We start from the raw sequence: 12,594 nt of genomic DNA, 5'->3' as shown, positions 1-12,594 counted from the left end.
GAGTTTTTTAAAAAAGAAAGCAAAAAATATTTATGAGTTGAAATATTTTAGAACACAACAGTTCTTTTCCTAATAATGAATTCCCCCAGAAAGTATTAGGACAGAAAGAAACTAAGAAGTCATCAAGTCCAGTTTCCTTATTTTACAGATAAGAAAATTGAGGTTAAGGAATTGTCTTCTGCAGAGTCATAAAGGTAATTAGTGCATAAGGCAGAATTTGAACTCTAGCTTTCCTGACTCCAAGATCATTGTTCTTTCCACTATACTATATTGATTCAGTGACCCTATAGCCACTGCTTGAGGTTAAAGGGAAATCATTCAGCCTATAACATTATGGGCATCGCTAAATGGTGTTTCTTCCTCATATTGAATTGAAAAATGTTATAGCTATATGCAACAATTTTTAAAAAGATATTTTATTTTCCCAATTACATATAATATTAATTTTCAACATTTGTCTTCTAAAATTATAAAATTGAATTGTCTCCCTCTCTCCTTTCTGTCTCTTCTCCTAGAGAAGATAAGCAATTTGATCTGCATTGTATGTGTATTATCATGCAAAAATCTACTTCCATACTGGTCATTGTTGTAAGAGAATACTCATATAAAACCAAAACCCAAAATAAAAACATAACTAAAATAATGTGAAAAATTGCATGCTTTGAGCTGCATTCTGACTCCAGCAGTTCTTTCTCTGGAGGTGGATAGCATTCTTTGTCATAAGTCCTTTAGATTTTATATGGAACAATTCTAATCCCTTTACCAGATGACAGTTTAAAAAATATTTGAAGACAACCATCACGTCCTCCATGAAGCTTCTTTTTTCCATGCAAGATGTGTTCAGTTCCTTCTACTATTCTTCATATGGCATGGTTTTAAGCCCACATATCTTCATGTTCTGGATGCATGCCAGGTTGTTAGTGACCTCTTAAAATATGAGTCCTAGAGTTGAGCATAATACTTCAGATATGGCCTGGATTTAGAGCCTAGGTTTCTTGAGTTTTAGGTAAATGATCTTTCCATTCTACCTCACTTGTCTTTATTTTGGGGTATTTTAATGCTGTCCAGTTTTTCTTTCTAGTCTAAAGAAAAATGGCTTCCCCACATGCATTGGAGCTAGTAAATTAGAATTGTCTGTCATTTTAAAGCTCAGAAGGCATTTTTTAGAATTTAGAATTTAGAAATTTTCTAAAGTGAAAAATTACAGAGCAGGTAGAAATCATGGGTCCAAAAAGTTCTCTTTGCTTTACTATCTTTCTTTTTTAAAATCTATGTTTATTGTTAAATTAAAATTCCCCAGTATCTCCTACCTCCCTTTTCTCTTTGTATTGGAGAAAGCATCATTTAACAAAAAGATAATATGTGTATATAAAACTCTATCTTGCTATGTTTCTCTTATATTAGTTCTTTCTCTGGAGGTATACATAAACAAGTTATTCTTCAAACAATATGCCTATTGCTGTATATAATGTTTTCCTGATTCTACTCATTTCACTTTTGTTTAGGTCTTTTTGCAAATTTGAATTAACTTACACATTTTTTCTTATACCACAGTAGCATTCCATCACAATCAACTTGTTCAGCTATTCCCCAGTTGATGGACATCCTGTCAATTTCCAATTCTTTAAATTTTTCATATATACAATGTAAAATTTATAAATGTTTAGAACACATTGGTTCTTTTTCTATTTCCACTGATCACCTCAGGAAATAAACTTTATAGTAGTATTGCCGGGTTAAAAAACATACATAGTTTTATAACTCTTTGGGCATAATTCCAGATTGCTCTTCAAAATGATTATGTCAGTTCACAGGTCCAAAAACAGTGTATTAGTACCCCCTACGACATTTGTCATTTTGCCCTTTTATCATTTTAGCCAATTTGATAGGTGTGAGATGATATCTTGGAGTTGTTTTGATTTGTATTTCTCTAATCAATTATGATCTAGAGCATTTTTTCACATAGTTATATATAGTTTTGATGTCTTTACCGGAAAACTGTCTGTTCATATCTTTTGACCATTTATCATTCGAGGAATGGCTCATATTCTTATAAACTTGACAAATTTTTCTTTATATTTTATATATGAGATCTTTATCCAAGAAACTGTCTATAAAATTCCCCCATCCCTAATTTTCTGCATGCCTTCTAATCTTGACTTTTTAGTTTTATATTCTTTAGGATGAACATTTTCTTTTGTTCCCTTCTTTATCTCCTTGTCTTCCTCTATTATATTCCCTCCCTTATTTTATTGTCTGGTCCTTTTTTTTTAAATTAATCTATGTATATATACATCCTTTTAAAAGACCCTCTCTTTTCTTTATCCCTCACCCACATATCTTCTCATGAATTAAGAACATTTTACATATATAAATTTCCTGTCTTACTAGATCTAATATTAAAAAATCTGATCATGCTTCTTTCATTCTTGATGCATATGAAAAGTGAGGAAGAAAAGGAACATTTATTAGGCTCCTACTAAATACCAACAGGCATTGTATTAAAGACTTCACAAATATTAACTCACTTGATAACTAAGAGACTATAATATAATCCTTGATTTAATATATAATTTTATTTTATCTACTAAATTTTCTATTAATATGAAATAATAATATAAATAGCATAAAATGATTGACTAAATTTAATAATTTAAGATGTAATGTTTTCTGGCATGTTTTGTATGGGAGACACTCACCTAGATTACTTTCTAAAATAAGTTAATCATAGAAACTTGCTGAAATATTCTCTTCCATGGTGGAGAGAGCACTTTAATGGAAGTAAACCTGGCTTGTGTTTCTGCCTCTGTCACTGACTAGCTGTTTGAACTTGGATGCGTCCATCTTTTTGAGTTTTAGTTTCTTCATGTATAAAATGAAAGAGTCTAAATGAATATTCTCCCAAACCCCAGTCCCTGTGCATATATTTTTTTAAAAAATAGGAAATAAATACAAGGAGTGGTGAAGGAGGAAAAATATTTCTGATATTTGAACATCATGGGATCAAAGGCATATCAAAAAATCAGGAGCCATCCAGTATAACTCCCACCTTTAATAATGAGACAACTGAGAGACCCAGGGAAGTTAAGTAACTACTTACCTAAGATCACATAAGGTGATCTTTTATTACCTTAATTTTATTACTATAACAAACACTTGTGAATATTGATAACTAGATAAGGATGGGAGTAGCTAGGTGGCTCAGTGGATTGTGGTGGTAGGTCCTGGATTCAAATATGACCCCAGAAACTATTTTGCTGTGCAACCTATGACAAGTCACTTAACCTCCATTGACTAGCCCTTAACATTCTTTTGCCTTGGAACCAATACAGAGTACTGATTCTAAGATAGAAAGGGAAAGTTTTAAAAATTGAATTAAAAAAAACCCAATTAGACAAAGACTCAATGAACAGTTTTAGGATATGAGAAATTAAGTGCAGTGTTCAAATAATGTTTTTTTTATTTTTTAAATTATGGTTTTATGACAATGAATCAATGATTTTATCCATGGACTTTTATTCTCATGGATTTTATTCTCATGGACTATGCAGTTATTTTCCCATCTTGTGTGACTCTTAAAGTCCTCCCTTAATTTGAGAAGAAGAGAGCCACTTATCATTTTATTAACATCAATATTTAAAAATACTATGAATCAAAGGAAAAATATTTATTTGGACAAAGAAATTATCAGCACCCACCTCCTCCCTTTAATGTCTTTAAAAAAAGATACTAATAGGCTGAAATATGTTTACAGTTTGTTTTATCCCTATTGTCATGCCTTAATCATTCCCTGTAAGCTGTATTTCCATGACAGGATTTTTTCAGGTACACTGCTCATAAAGAACAAAAAGGGAAACGTTTATATTGTGCCTGCATTTATTATTGGGAGTCAAAGGCACCGTTTTAAAGTAATGGATGTAATTCCATGAACCCTCTGTAGGGGGAGTCAATCGCATCCAAATTAGGCTGTGTGACCGTCCTCGATTCTCAGTTAATGTCCTGGGGGAAGGCAGTATCTGTGCCTGGGACGCTGTTGCCTCTCTGTGTATCAGTGCCTACATGTGGGTGAACAAGTGCTATGCCTTCCCGCTCTTCACATCTCATATTAAAAACTGTCCATTGTCCTCTATGTCCGTTCCTTGTAATGTACTTATCTTGTATAATGTAATCATTTCCCTATTATCATAATGAATTAAGATTTCGGGATACAATCATGGGGAACCTTTCCCATGTTCAGAGAAATGTTCTACTCTGCCACACGCCTCATCAAACATTTGTATCAATTCGTGAGACACATGCACTTGAATGGCGATAGTGAACGCAGAGAGATCCATGTCCATGTCAGCGGAGGAGACTGGATTTGCATAAATGATGCTTGTGAATAGGCTCTTGGTTCCCACATTCATCTATGCCTTTCTGTTCAGCTGGCAAAGAGCCATTTGTAATATCTACCATCAACACCTTCTTTTTACATTTTATTGATTTGATTTGATTTTTGTTGTCATGTCTTTGGTCCAGTCACCATGCATGTACACCGTAAGACCAAGCCAATAGAGAAACACTGTTTGAATGTAGAATGTGTAGAATGTAGAAAGTGGCTCTGTATGATTTGAAGTAGGAATCATGGAAGAGGTACCCAACTCATCACAGGGAACTTACCTAATTGGAGGAAACAGTGGGTGCATTTGCTATTCTGTGATGCAACCACATTGATCCCTTTTGTCCCAATTTAGAACAGGCAAGGTTCAAATTGGCACAGAGTGGGTAAAGAGGAGGAAGAAAGCACTTATAAACACTTACTATGTGCAAAGGTCTATATTGGTCACTTAACAGATAAATTTTGTTTAATCCTCACAACACCCTACAAGATAGATGCAATTATTATCCCTGTCTTGCTTTTAAGGAACATGAGGCAGAGGTTATGTGAGTTAGATGCCTGGGGTCTCACAGCTAGTAAGTGCCTGTGAGCAGATTTGAACTCAAATCTTCTTGACACCAAGTCCAGAACTCTATCTGCTGTGTCATTTAGGTACCTAGGAGGTGGCCAATTCTTTCAAAATAGCAGTCTGATCTGAAGTGGCTCTAGAACAGTGAAGCTTGCATGGTTTAATACAACAGAGAGAGCTGGCACCTTTAAGCTTTTATAAATGCTTTAATAATCCAAGGGAAGAAAATCCTGGCAATTGGGGTACTTAGGCATTACTGGGTCTTGAGTGCTGGGTCTGCAATCAGGAAAACCTCAGTTCAAATCTGGCCCCAAACACTTACTAGCTGTGCAACCCTGGATAAGTCACTTAACCCTGTTTGCCTCAGTTTTTCATCTGTAAAATGAGCTGGCGAAGGAAATGGCAAACCAGTCCAGTATCTCTTGCCAAAAGAACTCCAGATGGAGTCACCAAGAGTCAAACTTGACTGAACAACAGTAACAAAAAGAAAACACTTTTGAATATGCCAAGTAGAAGTTTTCTGGATAAGGGTATATACAGAGGTTGGTAGAATTGTTTTGGTTCTCCCTGATCATATCTATGTATTTGTCAATCCCCCTGGCTGTTTCTAACTGTTCCCTATTCAAATTGCTTTGGGTTCATAGTTAATAAAATTGCCAGCTGTATCAGTATCTGTTGCTACCATTGACAGAGTGTGATCTTGAGATGTCTTCATTTTCTGTGTGACTTGCTACTCCTGGAGTTAGGGGACAAGCAGCAAATGCAGTTGTAATTTACCTTTGCCTTTAGTTTCCTTCCCCTTTTAAAAAAAAGAGTATTTCTCACTGATGCACTTTTAATTTTTATTTAAGTTAGTTTTTGGTGATATCGTTAATTCCATCTACTTTTGCTAGTGAGTCCCTCCCTTTTTTCCTTCCCTAAAACACATCCTTTGTAACAAAGAGGAAAAATTTCAGTAAAAGTAATAATCATAGGGAAAAATAAATCTGACATTATCAAGAGTATTTCACAACCATAGTCCCCTACTACTGCAAATAAGGGAAAGAGGTTCTGAAGTGGTCTTTCTAAGAGGCAATTGTCATCATCAGGTTTGATTTGGATAAATTGAGCATCATCCCCTCCAAATGGCTCATGTCCTTGGAAATAGTGACCAATTTCAGAAAAGGAGTTTAGCAGTTAATCCCTTTTTGTCTTTTTGTGGGATGTGAATTCTGCCAGGAGACATTACATTTGGAGCTGGAAAGGTTCTTAGAGATCATCTAACATAGCCCCCTCATTTTAGTAATAAAGAAATTGAGGCCCAGAGAGGTTTAGTTGGTTACCAACTTCACACAGGAAATCAGTAGCAGAGCTAGGATTCAAACCTAGGTCTTTGCACTTTAAATCCAGTGCTCCTTGCACTCCTATAATGCTGCCAGCCTGCCTTTGAAGCTAATTTTCAGTAGCTATGAGTTTCTCCACAACAAAAATCAAATGACTGGTTCAGGAGACTTTAATGAAACCATAGCTGACACAAAGATGATTTCTGTGTACATACATTCAGTCATTAAGGAAAAAAAAAACTCTCCTTTGAGGTTCCCAAAAGTTGTGATGCCCTTGGGTGCACGCATGAATAGTGGCTGTCTGTGGATGTTAGAACATGCCAAGTAGTTGAATTTGAGGTATTTGGTCTTTAACAGAAGAATGCCACTTCACAATTTACTTTGGAAATCTAGGTGAAATATTCAAATATGATGGCTCAACTTTAAGAGAACAAACTGAAACACTTAGTAAATAAGTAATTGTGTTGAGGCAACTAGGTAGCTTAGTAGAGAGAGTGCCAGGATTGAGTTAGGAGGACTTGAGTTCAAATCTAGCTTCAAATACTTCCTAGTTGTGTGACCCTGGGCAAATCACTTAACCCCAGTTGCCTAACACAACCTTTCTGCCTTGGAATCAATATTTAAAACCTCTTCTAAAACAGAAAGTAAGTGTTGTTGTGTGTTTTTTTTTTAGTTGTGTTAGATACCTTCGGAGATTAAAGGATAGTGTAATAAAATATAAGACCCTGGAGGGCAAGAACTTTTTTTATTTTTGTCTTGGGTCTAAAGCAACCAGTAGAATTAAAGATACATTTGTTGAATTGAATATGAGAGACTCTGTATGTGAAGGGGCAGTACTGGGCATTCTTCCTGGTACATTGAACCATTTTGTAAATGCTTCCTGATTTGACTTGGAGTTCAAAATCAGTTGAAAAGCTATTTTCTGTGTGGAAGCACCATGTTTAATAGTAATGAACTCAATATATAATTAAAATAAAGAGACTTCCTTAACTTATAGTGAAATGCCACCGATCTATTAATCCTCTACCTTTGTCTACACCTTATTGTTTTCTCTCAAAATCACCCGTCTCCCTCCTACCTTGCCTGATGACAGGGCAGGTAGAGAGTCCTAAGAAACCTATTTTTTTAATTAAAGCTCATAAATTGCAAGAAATCTAGGGATCCTCCTTTATTATAGGAGTCATGAGTCTGTTCACATAACCTGTAATAACTTAACTCATGCAGATTTTGAATGGAGCGAGGATGATTTCTCTCTTCCTCTTATTACTACAGAACCATCCACAATTGCTATACAATGGACTTGTAGCAAATAGGAGCTTTTAAGTAACTTTTGTCGACAAGGAACATAAAGTGAGCTACCCTTCAAAGAATGAAGATTAAATATCATTATCTATAGTTGAGTAAACATCACTGTAAAGTGTGCAGAGAGCATCTTTTAGCTGAGATAAAGCTGCAGGTGGCTCAGAGGGACTGCTGTTCACAATCTTGCCAGCATTTTATATGGGCAATTTCATAGGTAGGGAACTTGGTTGTTTCTAGTCTGTCCTACCCTTTGCCTTCAGGGATTTTTTTAATGGTGAAAAATGGCCCCTCTTTTTTGATCCATTTACCACAGGTGATCCCCAGAGCTCAGCCCTTGACTTTCTGACCTTTTCTATGCTCTCTTTCTATGTGCACTCAGGTATTCTTATGACCAGAACTTTAAGTAATGAGGGGGGAAAGATTTTTTTGTTTATTTCTGTTGGGTTTGTTTTAATTTTTAACTGCTAGGGAGTTGGCCAGAGTGTTTCTTTTAAAAGGGTGACAATTTCTCCCCTAATTAATGTCTTCTCTGAACCCAGTCTTTTGATTTCCACCAACTATTGTTGCTATATGGTAGAATAGCCAGCCTGGGGGTTGTCATGGTCCCTCACTCTGAGGACCAACTTTCCTAGCCAGGAGGGCAAAGGTATAAAGGACTAGATGTCCCTTCTAATGGTGGAGTGCCTACCTTCCAGCTTAGAATCAATATCGTGTATTGGTTCCAAGGCAGAAGAGCAGCAAGGGCTAGGCAATGGGGGTTAAGCGACTTGCCCAGGGTCACACAGCTGGGAAATGTCTGAGGCCAGATCTGATCCCTAGTCCTGACTTCCTTGTTTTTATTGATGGCACCAGCCAATCACCTAGACTGGAAACCTCATTTCTTCTCTACCTAATATCCCTGTTATATGCAAATAGTTACCATTCTTATTTTATTGTTTTTTTTTCACAAACTACATAACTTCTTTACCATACTAGAATCCCAGTGCAGATCCTTATTATTTTCTGAAACCTGAAATGTACATAAAGACATAATACATATATATTCATAAAAATATATGTACATATGTATCCATCCATATATTTTTGAATGACAAATACTGTTCTTAACATTTTATCCTGCTTTTCTTCTATATAATAAATATATATGTAAAACATGTATATTTAAAAAGTATTTATATACAAAGGATTGAATTAAAGGCAAATTGGAATTACTTCATTTTACATAGAAGAATATTTTAGATCTTTCTCCTTCCTTTTCTTCCTCTTGTTGAGTCCAAAGAGACCTGACAGACTTAGATACCCTTGGGTGTTTAAGGTAGATCATTCTGAGGCATGGTTGTCTTTGATGTGTTCACCTACAAAAATGTCACCTCACAACTGGTTCTGTTGTTTCACATTAAATGTGAAAGATTCACTAAAAGGTTAATTTCGAATCTTGTCAAATTTTATAGCATTAAAGGCATTGCCTTTTCGAGGACACAACTAGAAAAATATCAGGAGGGCAAGAGGGAAGATTGATGCAAAGGTTGAATAAGGTAGCTACTTTCTCCAACCCTTATAGAGAGATATATCAAGATATTCATAATCATCTTTCTTTGTTCTTCCACTGAAGAGATTTCTATATTACTATTAATTAAAAAATAGTTCTTATACTCTGAGAATGGGGATGGAGTCTGAGGAAATTGTTTCTTTGTTTCATTATTTCCCTGATAATTTTCCCCCATTGTTTGCTTTATTTTTCCCCTGAGAAAGAAATTATCCTTTATATATGTATATGTATATAATCTCATTTTTTTTGTTTGTAATTATATAACCAATAGCTGGTTTTTATTGGTCCATCTGGGGATGGTAGAGTTAGTAATGATTTATTTAATCACCTTATAATCAATCCAGTCATGAACAAAAAGCCCACACACTGGCCTTGAAATATTTGATTCAAGGATTTTATATTTATGGCTTGAATATTCAAGTGCAAGTATTATTTTTCTAAATTGCTTCCTTTTCCTTCTTCTAACCCTATCCCTAACCCTTTAGTTTCTCATTTTCCTGATCAATTTGTCTCCCTACCATTTATTTCTTTTCTAGTGATCTTTCCCTCTAGTTTTTTAAATGAAGAATCATCAACAAATATTTATTGTCTCATATATATATATATATATACATATATATATAAAGAGAAAAGTGCTCATCTTTGGGTATACAAAAAAGAGACAAAAGACAGTCCCTGAACCCAAGGAACTTACAACTAATGTGGGAGGGAATAACATGCAAACAAGTATACAAAGCAAGCTATTTACAGAATGATAAGGAAATAACATTTTTTAAATTAAAAAAAAACTTTTTTATTGCAAGTAAGAAAATATTTTAGCTTGGGGTGGCAGGTAAATAGAAAGATACAAAAGATAGAGAGACCAGATGAGTTGGTTGCTAGATGCATTCTAGAATTCCTCTTTTTCATCTTCACTCTCTATAGAATGCATGTCTACTTCCTCATAATCTTTAACCACAACAGACTAATCTTCCTGGGCTTCAAAGAATTCTCTATGCCTTCACCCATATTGTGTACAAATACACATTTTGTATACATGATGTTAAATTTGTGATCTAGATGGACTCATGCTTTGCCAATGGCAGTTGTATTACTTAATATTCATTCTGCCAGCTGTACTTTCACCAGGTCTCAACCAGGTACCAAGTTAAAAGCTGGTAATTGATGCCCCCCTTGAAGCCATTGGGACACCAGGCTACAAAATGAATTGTTCTCTTGGTCTTCTTTGTGGCAATGACAGCATTGACATCCTTGGATACCACATTACCTTGGTACACCATGCAGCAAGCTATATGTACTTGCCATGATGGGTACCATACTTTACAAAGTAGGCACTGGAGATCTCTTTTACAGAGATCATGATAAGCCTTTTCACCAGAGTCAATGGACAAGTAGGTAACAAGGGGTATGTAGATTTGTATAAAGTATATATAAAGTATATATATATATGTATATATATATGTATAAAGTATATATAAAGTATATATAAAGTATAAAGTATATAAAGGGATAAAGTACCAGATTAGTCTGGAACTCTGTAAGGTATACATTAAGAACATCAGCGTTCAGGGAGGCAATGATGGAGGAAATGATCTAGTTAATGAGCCAGTTAAAGTTGGTGTAAGTAGGGTGCTGAATGTAAGACACCAAGAGAAGGCACTAGAATGAAAAGGTATTGGGAAAGGCTTCATGTAAAATCTGAGATTTTAGTTGGGACTTAAAAGAAGTAAGGGAAGCCAGTAGACAAATTTGAGGAGGAAGAGCATTCCAGGTTAGGTGGTAATCAAAGAGAATACTTGAAACTGAGAGATGGAATAGCCAGTGTTATAGATTGAAGGATAAATGTTGGGATAGCTAAAAAAGCTCAGTAGATGGAGAGCCAACCCTAGAGACAAGAAGTCCTGAGTTCAAATCTGGCCTCAGACATTTCCTAGCTGTGTGATGCTGGACAAGTCACTTAATCTCAATTGTCTAGCCCTTACTGCTCCTCTGCCTTAGAACCCACACACAGTATTGAATGTAGAAGACAAAGTAAGGGTAAAAAAAAAGTGTTGAGGAATAAACTGTAAAAAAGACTGAAAAGGTAGGATGAGACTATGTTATGAAAGATTTTGAATGCCAATAAGAGCATTTTGTATTTGATTCTGAAAACAATAGGGAGCCAATATAATTTTTACATGGAGGGGTGGGGTGAGTGACATGGCTGGACCCATAATTTAGCAAAATCATCTTGGTGGCTGAATAGAGGATGGATTAGAATAGGGAGAGACTTGAGGAAGACAGACATTCAAGCAGGCTTTTGCAATAGTATTGGTATGAATGGTGGCAATATCAGAGGAGAGAATGGGCCATAAAGGAGAGATGTTGCTGTCCTTGGTAACAGTTTGGATATAGGGGGAAGAGAGAATGAGACTTTGGGGATAATTCCTGGCTTGTGAGCCCGAGTCACTTGAAATGAGGTTTGACACAAGAGGTGAGGAGGGAGCACATTCTTTATATGGGGATCAGTCAGTGCAAAGTTTGGAGTGTTGCATGCAAGGAACAGTAAGAAGACACATGGTTGGGTGGACCCTAGTGCTCATAAAGGAGAATAATATATATTAAAGCTGAAAATGTGAAATGAGGCCATATTGTAAATGTCAAATTAGTTTAAATACTGGAGTTAAATAAACACATAATTTGGTTTAAATACTAAAAAGGGAGTTAATATTTCAACCTTCAATGAAAAAGGAGTCCATGGAGCTTATTGAGTAGAAGAAAGACTTTGGTCATTGATCTGCACTTTAAGAAAGTCATCTTGGCAACTATAGAGAGAGTCTCAAGATGGTGAACAATGTGGAGGCCAATGCAGTAGGACAGAGGAGAGGTGAACAAGACCTGCTCTGGGGTGGTAGACAGCAAGTTGAATATGTAGGATAAGTAAACTTCAGACAATAAGGTTGCAAACATGGATGATTTAGAAGGGTTAGTCTGAAAAGGGGGTGTTATTAGGAGAAAAAATAACAAGTTCTGTTTAAACTGTTAAGTTAGAATTATCTATAGGATATCTTATTCAATACATATGATAGGTAGTTCATGATGCATGATCAGAGTTCAGGAGAGAGACTATGGCTGTTGATCAATCTAAGAATTCTTATCATGAAGCTAATAATTAAACCCATGTTTAATGAGGTCATTGAAACAGAGTGTAGAGAAAGAAAAGGACCCAGAACAGAGCTTTGGGAGTACAACCATGGTTAAATGCCAAGATATGGATGATGACAAAATAATGGAGATTGAGAAGAAGTGGGCAGGGAGTGAGGAGAGAGAGAGACAGACAGAGACAAAGAAACGGAGTGACAGAGAGGGAGAGAGACAGAGAGAGATCACTATGTCACAAAAGAGGAGAGAGTATCTAAAATAGTGAGTGATGAATATTGAAATGTTCAAGCAGAATGAGAGTTGAAAAAAGACCCTCAGAGTGGACATTGGTAAC

General features: G+C 35.6%; 1 protein-coding gene and 1 long non-coding RNA gene across 5 annotated transcripts in view; both read left to right on the top strand.

Moving 5' to 3' along the window:
* Positions 1-12,594, top strand: part of RORA (RAR related orphan receptor A) — an 898,340-nt gene that overhangs the window by 193,664 nt on the left and 692,082 nt on the right. The window lies entirely within an intron of this gene.
* Positions 1-12,594, top strand: part of LOC130457860 (uncharacterized) — a 70,095-nt gene extending 57,501 nt beyond the window's left edge. The window contains exon 2 of the long non-coding RNA XR_008917110.1: positions 1-12,594. This exon is cut by the window's left edge and continues 41,668 nt beyond it. This is a non-coding gene — a long non-coding RNA (uncharacterized LOC130457860).

The sequence above is a fragment of the Monodelphis domestica genome, chromosome 1 (assembly GCF_027887165.1).
Source record: "Monodelphis domestica isolate mMonDom1 chromosome 1, mMonDom1.pri, whole genome shotgun sequence".
NCBI classification, from domain to species: domain Eukaryota; kingdom Metazoa; phylum Chordata; class Mammalia; order Didelphimorphia; family Didelphidae; genus Monodelphis; species Monodelphis domestica.
This window is presented reverse-complemented; position numbering and strand designations above follow the sequence as displayed.